Genomic DNA, 9,036 nt, shown 5'->3' with positions numbered 1-9,036 from the left:
CTATTTCTGCCTACTTGATACATTCTATGTATTTGGCACATTCTATGCTGCCAACCTCAGCAGCTCCTGATCACATGACATGCGTCAGGAGCTGGAGGATGGCAGCATAGGGCATGAGGCTTCTGGGAAGAAGGGAGACCCAAAGCAGCACTGGCATATTCCATTGACAAGGATCCACAAGTCTTAAAGAAAAGGAAGAGAAAGAAAGTCTCTCTAGTAGTGCTTTAGTGGTCGCTATTTGTACTAAAATAAAGTCCTCCTGGAACCAGGCTTCAGGGTGGACAGACATGCATAACACCTTAAAAACTGTACATACAAAAATGTATCTATTTATTTTGATTGGCAGCTAGTGACCTTCATTTGTTAGGACAGCTTCAGCGTACTGGGTCAGTGAAGATGTGGAGATGTTTTCACACTAGACTCAGGTTTGCTGAGTCTGGAGATCAGCTTGGGGTTTTGATCACATGACATTGCAGGCTTAATAGTAAGTAGTGACATCACAGGGCGGTTGTTGTGGAAATTCTCTATGAGGTAATGCTTAGGAAATGTAAGATGAGCTTCAGCTAGTCAAGCTATCGCTTGGCACATTCAGCCTGCAGCTGTACAGGATGTCCCTTCTCTCTCTCTGGCAGTACTAGAGTCCTGCTACACCTTCTGCACTGGAAGTACAGAATAGGAGATGATAGATAAAACATAACTGTACTAAAGCACACAATAACAGCAATCCGTTGGCCAAAAATATAAACATATATATTATAACATGATACATACAATCTCTATGGTAATTTATCAGGTTTTCAGTGTTAAATTAATCATGCACCACTTTCTCAGTCACGTTCATTGATTTGCCACTAAAAGTGCTTCAACAATGACATCTTACAGAAAAAAAACATGTGAAAAACCCCAAAACCTTGCCGCTGGACTAACCTCAACTTAAATATGAGTCCTCTCTACTGGAAGCCAACTTATGGTTTGTCCCAAATTTAAAAAAAAACAAAAACAAAAATAAAGACAAGTAATTTTTAGCAGCACAGCAATTCAATACCTTCTTTTCTACGTGGTATCCAGAGCAGGGCCGAGCTAAATCCTGGGATAGAACTGCTTTCTCATCTGAGAAGCTTTAAGGGACAAAATCTGGAGTAAATATGCTTTCGTGGCTGAACAGCTGTCTCAGTGTGAGCACCAAATTCTAGATTGGACTTGTTAAATGGTAGAGGAGAGAAATCTGGGACATTCATAAATGCCAATCAATCGCTTTTTTCCTGCAACTGTCACAGTATATATAGGGGTCTAAACTGGTGAACCAATCCCTACTCAACCAATCTCTAAACCCCTGTTCACAATCCTGGAGCCCTACTGACATCACCACCCCTGGAGAGAGCTGTATGGGACAGCCCATTCAGCTCTGGGACAGTGATGTTAGCTTGGCTTCCGGATGTTTATTTGGGCACATCCGCCGGCCAAAAAGGGGGGGGGGGTAATGAGGAGACAACTGGGCCGGCCAGAGAATGAGAGCAGCCGGCACACTCGTGGTGGGGTTCAGTGGGAAAATCCAGGTTTGTGACAGGATTTGTGAGTCTAGAGGAGGGCGAAGTTTAGTGTGCCAGAACACCTGGCCTATAGGTTCCCAAAATGTAAACCCATCAGATCCCCTATTTGGCTCCCTCCAAGACAAGTTCCTGGTCTTGCTTGCTGTAGGCCGCTTTTCCACGGGCATTTGATAGGCAGTGAAACTAAACTCTCACAACTGTTTGCTGTTAGCTAGTAACTGATCACTGCTGCCTGGCAACTGTTTACTGCTGCCTGGCAACTGCTTACTGCTGCCTAGTAACTGCTTGCTGAGCACACAGTTCAACTGCCCTTGGAAAAGAGGCCTTAGGCTTGATACCAGAGTACCTGTAACTCCCTGATGGCATGGACCAGGAGAGGAAAAGGGGATCTGTAGCACTGAAGGCAAAGCACCCTGCCTCTGCTCAGATTTTGGTGGGGGCAACCGAAGCATCCCAAACAATTGTTTGGGCCACTAAAAGTTTAACTTTTTAGCATCTTGGTAGAACGTAATCTTTGCAGAGAAAGCCACATACAGCTAACTGCAAGCTTTGTATGTCCAGCCGCATCCACCTCTCCAGCAGAAGACTGCATGTAGGACGCTCACTCATGTCCTGCGTGATGAGCTACAAGAAATGATGCTGCAGCAGTCATTTGCCTGGCAAACTAAGACAATAAAAAGGATCATCTACCGCTCATTTATAATTCAGTACATGAAAGCTGAGTCAGATGTGGATAGCACACAGCATACACAACACAATGCCGGACTCTGTAAATGCACAGTCACACTGACTCGTTTCGGGAATTCTTTAGGGAGCTGCGAAGCTGAAATTGCAGGCTCGCAAAATCTAGAACAAGAAATGAATCTTCAAGCATTTGTGAAATAGCCATGCAAGCTGAAGCATAAAATGTTTTTGGGGGAGGAAAGGAGAAGGGGGGGGTGGCATGGGACTGCTGGTAGGCTGACCCCAGTTTTTATGTGCCAATAAGGTAGTAAATGCAAACATTCCAGTACAGCATAATATATATTATAATAAATTCTGATATAGCAAACATTTGGGTATAGAAAATAGAAAATGATGTGTCCAGGTCCCGGCCAAGCCCCATTATAAATATATGGGAGTAACGCCTGGTATAGTAAATCCTGATGTAATAGGACTTCTGTTATAGCAAACCTGTTTTTTGGTCCTTTCGGGAGCCCGGCTATAGTGGAAAGTGGGCAGGTGCATGAATCATAAGTCAGTCGAAGACCCATGAGCTGTGGTCGGTGGGAGGGCTGGCAGCCACTTGTAGGCTGCTCGCTATCTGCACACTACTCTGGGCCTGCACGATTACCTGAAAAGCACCAGCCAGTGAGACCTATGCTTCCTGTGTAAGCTGCTGCCTGATTACTTGCCAGTAATCTAGGACTTGCTTGTGCATGGCTGCAACGCTACAATATCATCCAGACTACACAGACATGGGCACACCGAACACTGTACCCTGCATTAACTGGTGTGATCTATGCTTCCTGTGTAAGCTGTTGCACAATTATTGCATGCAAATCTCTGCATACTGAGCACTGTGCGTTTCGATCTAGCATAGACACTGTCTGTGCTCGCTTGCTGAAGCATTGAAAAGAAAAAATGACTCCGTTGTAGACCAAATTAAGATCCGGTACTATAGTATAGTTTATGTGCTTGAGTATGACAATTTTTGATATAGTAAACCACTTTTCCTGGTCCCTTGGAGTTTACTACAAAGGGATTCTACTGTATGAATGATCTGTATCAGCAGCTACAGTAGCCGGCATCCTACATAGCATGCGGGTCGGAAAGTCGCAGGAAAAATCACTGCATAAAGTTTACCCAGTGATCCTAATACAAGCAAGGGTGGACAAAAGGCAATGTAGAAATTGGTAGAATAGAGGCGCCAACAAGAATACAATTCACAATTATCAGTATAAAAAAAAAAAAAAAAAAAAAGGAGGTAGCGGTGGACTCCATGCATTCTAGACTTCTGACTCATCAAAGCAGCCACCTTTAGTATACATAACTGCTAAACACACTTGTGACATTCTTTCTACAATTCAAATCGGTCATAAAGTTCTTCCTAACTCTGCTGCAGAAGTTCCCATAATTGTGTTGCGAGACTTTCACTCTTCTGTCCAGTTTGTCCCAAACCAGCTTGATGGGGTTTAATTCAGTTTACAAGCTTTTTTTTCTCTCTCTAGTAGTTCTGGCACAGCTTGGACTTGTTTTCTGAGTCATTATCTTGCTGTAGGATGAATCACCGGCTAACCAGGCGCATACCAGAGAGCATTGCATGGCACTGTAAAACACTATGGTAGCCATTGGTTCAGAGTGTCACCGATATTGGATCTAGCAAAACAATCTCAGCGTATCACAATTCCGCCTCCGTATTTGACAGCTTATGTCGTACACTGATGAACCATCCTTTAGCCTACTCTACAGCATACAAAATTCCTATGTGATGAACTAAGGATGGTAAATTTCAATGTATTAGTCCGTAACAGCTTCCATTTCTCAGTAGCCATTGTCAGTGTTTCATGGCCCAGTAAAAACGTATTCCGTCTTACTAGTAATGTCTTTCTTGCTAAAACTCGACCTGTAAAACCTGCATCTCTCTTTTTACAGTTGAAACCGAGACCTGCTTACTACAGCAACTATTAAAGTGAACCTGAACCATTTTTTAAATAAAATAAAAAATACTTACCTAAGGAGGGTGAAGGCCTTCCCGTTCCTCTCATTCCAACCATTAGCAGGTTCAGAGACTAGTCTCTTCCACTGCGGGAGGCATTTGAAGACTTTGGGAGCCCGAGTGCGCCAAAAGATGGGTGGCTTCTTAGTGTGCATGCTCACTCCCTGGCACACTCCAATATGAAGCCATCCATCTTTGGGAGCACTCGGGCTCCAGAAGACTTCTGCGGTGGGAATTTGACCAGGGGAGGCATCGCTGAAACAGGGGGACCAGGAGAGAAACAGTAAGGCTCTTTAGGACCCAGAGCCTTTCCCCTCCTTAGGTAAGTATCTGATTTTATTTTAAAAATGCTACAGGTTTGCTTTAAACTGTGGTCCCCATGAGCCACCGATCATGCACCATGAGCCTGGTGCTCAACACGGCCAAAACCGTTGAACTTATAATTGATTTTAGGAAGTCGGCTCCTTCCCCTCCCCCCCATCTACATTGACGGCACCGAGGTGGCCAGAGTACCCTGCGCTCGCCTGCTGGGCACCACCATCTTCAGCAACCTCAGCTGGAGGGTCAACATCACGTCAACCCAACGGAAAGCCCAGCAGAGACTCTTCTTCCTCCGCCAACTTCGGAAGTTTGGCATAGCGCAGGAGATTCTAACATGCTTTTACACTGCCACCATTGAATCGATCCTCTGCTCCGCCATCTTGGTCTGGTATGTGGGAGCCACCGCCAGCGACCGGCACAAACTACAGAGGATCATTAGGTCGGCGGAGAGGATCATCGGTAGACCTCTGCCTCCACTTAACCACCTGTATAACACTAGACTGCGAGCCAGGGCATTGAGGATCGCAAGTGACCCCTCTCACCCAGGCCACTGCTTTTTCACCCCACTTCCACTGGGGCGCAGACTCCAAGCCATCCCCACCAAGACCACCAGACATAAGAACTCTTTCTTCCCGATGGCCATTAGCCTCCTGAACTCTCTTAATATTCTACCACCCTCTTTCAGCGCCTTACCACCTGCATAGGAGCGACAGTCTCTAGCAGTGTGTTTTTGAAAGAGGGACACTGAGCTATATGTATATCCAATGCTGATTGTATGTTGTATATTGTGTTTGTATGATTGCATATTGTGTATGTCCATATTTGAGTATGAGGTATTACTGTCATTTTAACGTCTTTCCTTCTTTATTCTATGTACCGCTCCATTGTGCCAAACCCAATTCCGGGCTTGACCAAGTCATGCTTGGCGAAATAAAATAATTCTGATTCTGATCATGCAAACTGTTCACTCTCAGAAACTTGTCTTCTGACGCTCTTGTGGCTCTGCCAGAATTTTTCCTGTCAGAAGTTTTGATGGTAAAAGAGACAGTACTCACCCACACCTTGACTTTCTTAGAGATTTCTCTGTAGGGAAGACCTACACTGTTAAGTGCTATGGTGACCTGTCTCTCTTCATTAGCTTTTTCTTGCCATTTGTACAGCGAAACATGACTTTCTGCAGGATAATAAAAATAATGTTCACAAGGATATGGTACCAGAAAGGGTGAAAGTAATCAGGAAAAGTTGGCACACCTGTAAAAATTGGTAGCAACAACTTTCATAGCTTGATCAACCTCCATTGCTGTAGAAAAGCTATAAGATGTTATTTTTTTTGCCCCTGCAAAGGCCATTTTGTATAATTACAAAATGTACAGTATTTGTTTTGGGTAACTTTTTTTTCACTTCTGGCAGTTCACTGCACACACTTTTTATTTGGCTTTTTGCTTAAAGTGTACCCGAGGCGACATGTGACATGATGATAAACATGTGTATGTACAGTACTAAACATTAATAACCAGGGTGTTTTACTTGATTTATTTTGCTGCCTGAAAGAGTTAATTTTTAAGGCTGGAAGTGACAGCTTCTGTCTTGTCGGAAGCTTGTCAGGAATATAGTAAACATCACTGATAAGCAAATTACCACCATAAAAGTTTTTTGTGGCAAAATACATTTTCTACATATTTCTGAGAGCAGATGGAGAGAGAAAGGGTCAATATAGTGAAATGTATTTTCAAGAAGGGACACATAATAGACTGCAACTGAGCAGAGACAACAAAACATTCAATCTACTGTCTAAATGTTTAAATATAAAATAAAATCCTGGGATGTCTTAAAAAGTCATTTTTAGGAGTAGGAGGATAAATATAATTGTTTATCTCATCAGTTTATTTTCACCTCGGGTTCACTTTAAGACAAACTACAGTAACCCCATCCTTCCCATTATCCAGTTACTCAGTTAACCAGAAGTCTCAAGCAACCAGGAAAAAAAAATCTGGCCTCCCAGCATACATAAATCTACTTTTTCTTTATAAAACAATAAACTTGTTTCGTTAAGTCTGTCCTTTGTCTTACTTTGCTATCACTGTATTTCAACATTATGGTAAGTATATAGAGTGGGGTATAGTAGTTTTTTTTAACTAGCCTGATTTTTAACATCGACTCTCAAACAACCAGAAACCACACTAATCCGGCATCAGCAAATCCCTGTTGGTGCGGGATGTTTTTTTTTTTTTTTTACTTTTTAATTATTTATGCATAAAAGAAACAAACAAACAAACAAACTGAGAACCTTAGAGGTTCCTCATTTTTAAAACAACCCGTGCTACAGTAAATGACAGATGCAAATTAATTTTGGATAATTGTCTCCTCTATTGCAACACCTACATGTTGTAGCTGATACAATGGCCTCAATTCACTAAGCTTATCTCCTGTCTTTAATAACTCTTCTAGAGTTGTTACCATGGTGAAAAGGCATGTAGTATTCAGGAAACATTTTACCTCAGGCAAACCTAAAGTTAACTCTTCTGTCTTTAAGTTAACTTTTTAATCCTTAAAATAACCCCAGAGTTAAAGACAGGCTGTTCATTAACTGCGTGTGAAAATAACTACCGGTACATAGGAGGTAAATTAACTACAGAGGAGGTAATGTAAGGGATGAAGAGATAAGATAACTCTCTCACTATTTTCTCTTGCCTTATCTCCAGCAAGATCTTAGTGAATTGAGGCCAATGTCCTCAAGTCACTAAGCTTATCTCCTGTCTTTAATAACGCTTCTAGAGTTATCACCATGGTGATGAGGCACGTAGTATTCTGGAAACATTTTACCTCAGGCAAGCCTAAAGTTAACTCTTCTGTCTTTAAGTTAACTCTTCAATCCTTAAAATAACTCCAGAGTTAAAGACAGGCTGTTTATGAACTGCGTGTGAAAATAACTACAGAGGAGATAAATTAACTACAGAGGAGGTAATGTAAGGAATGAAGAGATAAGATAACTCTCTCACTGTGTAGAGGTACGTTATCTCTTGCCTTATCATCTCCAGCATGATCTTAGTGAATTGAGGCCGATGTATGAGGATATGGTTTGATTATACAAAAATAAAAAAATATTTTTTATAGCTTTTTGTACTCTTACTTGTACAAAATAATAATAAAAAAAAAGGTTAATGGCAAACAAAAGGAATAAAGATAAATGAGATACTAATTTTGCAGTCTTGCTGCAATTTTTTTTAGCAATGTGTATGCAGCTTGAAATTGCACCAATTACATGCTGCTGCTGCTTTGGACTTGCCCAATTTGAAACAGTATACAGATTGGGGAAACTGTACACAAAAATGGGAAGTGGTGTCCCAATGAGTATGCAATGGGTAAACCTGGGTAATGACTTACCTCAAGTAGGGGGTATAAAAATACATTCTATTGGACACAGGAAAAGACAACACATTTTGTTGGACCTCCCCGCTTCCTCAGGTCTACAGTACTGGGTCTTATGCAGCCACATGCACACCTAGGTACTCCCAGCTCGTGCAGCTGCGCAAGACCCCGTACTGTAGACCTGAGGGAGCAAACAGGTCACAAGAAACAAGTCTTTTCCTGTGTCCAATAAAATTATCTTTAAACCCCCTACCTAGAGGTAAGACTGTTTCATTACCCATTGCATACTACACTGGGCACCGCCTTCCATTTAGTATCGTGTGGCCCTGCTTACCTCCTCCTTCCTCTGCTACAAAGCACAGGGAGGATGTGGGCAGGGTTCAGCTCGGGCAGGGGGGGGGGGGGGGGGGGCGGCGAGATTAGCTTTCAGGGCCGGATTTTCCATAAGGCACGTGTCTACAGGCACCTTATGTGGGAGAGGCGGCCTTCCTCCTCAGATCACTGACCTCTGGAGCTTATAGTCTAATCCGTGCCTCACATGACTGACCTCAGGCACTTACACCCTAATCCTTGTCTCATGTCACTTAAGAAATGAGACATTGATATAGTAGTGTAATGCTAGGTACACAACATACAATGTTCTGTTAGATTTAACTGCCAAAACATGTTGGGAAAAAAAAAAATCTGGCAGGTAAATCTAAGCTCAACACACCATACAATCTTGGTTGTTCAATCTTACCACTTCATGTGGTATAATAGCTTATCCAATCACTCATTTAAGGAATTTTCAATCTGTTGGCCCTTATACTACATAGATTTGGTAAATCTGTACAACCACGATTGTATGGTGTGTGATGAGCTTAACAGAATGTCTAATGTTGGATCCACACCATAACATTTTTTGGCAGATTTACTTGCGGGATCGATTTCCAGCACGTCCGATCTGAGGATTGATCTTTGAGCAATTTTGTGATAGATTTCCGTTCTCTTCTATGGAAATCGATCAGGAAATTGCTAAAAAAAAACTGATCAATCTTCAGATCAGACATGCTGGAAATAATCGATCTGGTAGGTAAATCTGCCAAACAACTGTATGGT

At 42.3% G+C, this 9,036-nt stretch overlaps 1 long non-coding RNA gene across 1 annotated transcript; it reads right to left on the bottom strand.

Annotated features, from left to right (window-relative positions):
* Positions 1-378: 378 nt before the first annotated feature.
* Positions 379-8,542, bottom strand: LOC137533088 (uncharacterized). The gene is made up of 3 exons (XR_011024136.1): positions 8,445-8,542; positions 5,625-5,743; positions 379-659 (listed from the first exon to the last, which is right to left on the bottom strand). It is a non-coding gene; the product is annotated as an uncharacterized lncRNA (long non-coding RNA).
* Positions 8,543-9,036: the final 494 nt, after the last annotated feature.

This window comes from Hyperolius riggenbachi, chromosome 9 (assembly GCF_040937935.1).
Source record: "Hyperolius riggenbachi isolate aHypRig1 chromosome 9, aHypRig1.pri, whole genome shotgun sequence".
Lineage (NCBI taxonomy): Eukaryota > Metazoa > Chordata > Amphibia > Anura > Hyperoliidae > Hyperolius > Hyperolius riggenbachi.
The sequence above is the reverse complement of the archived record's forward strand: the minus strand, read 5'-3'. Positions and strand labels throughout refer to the sequence as shown.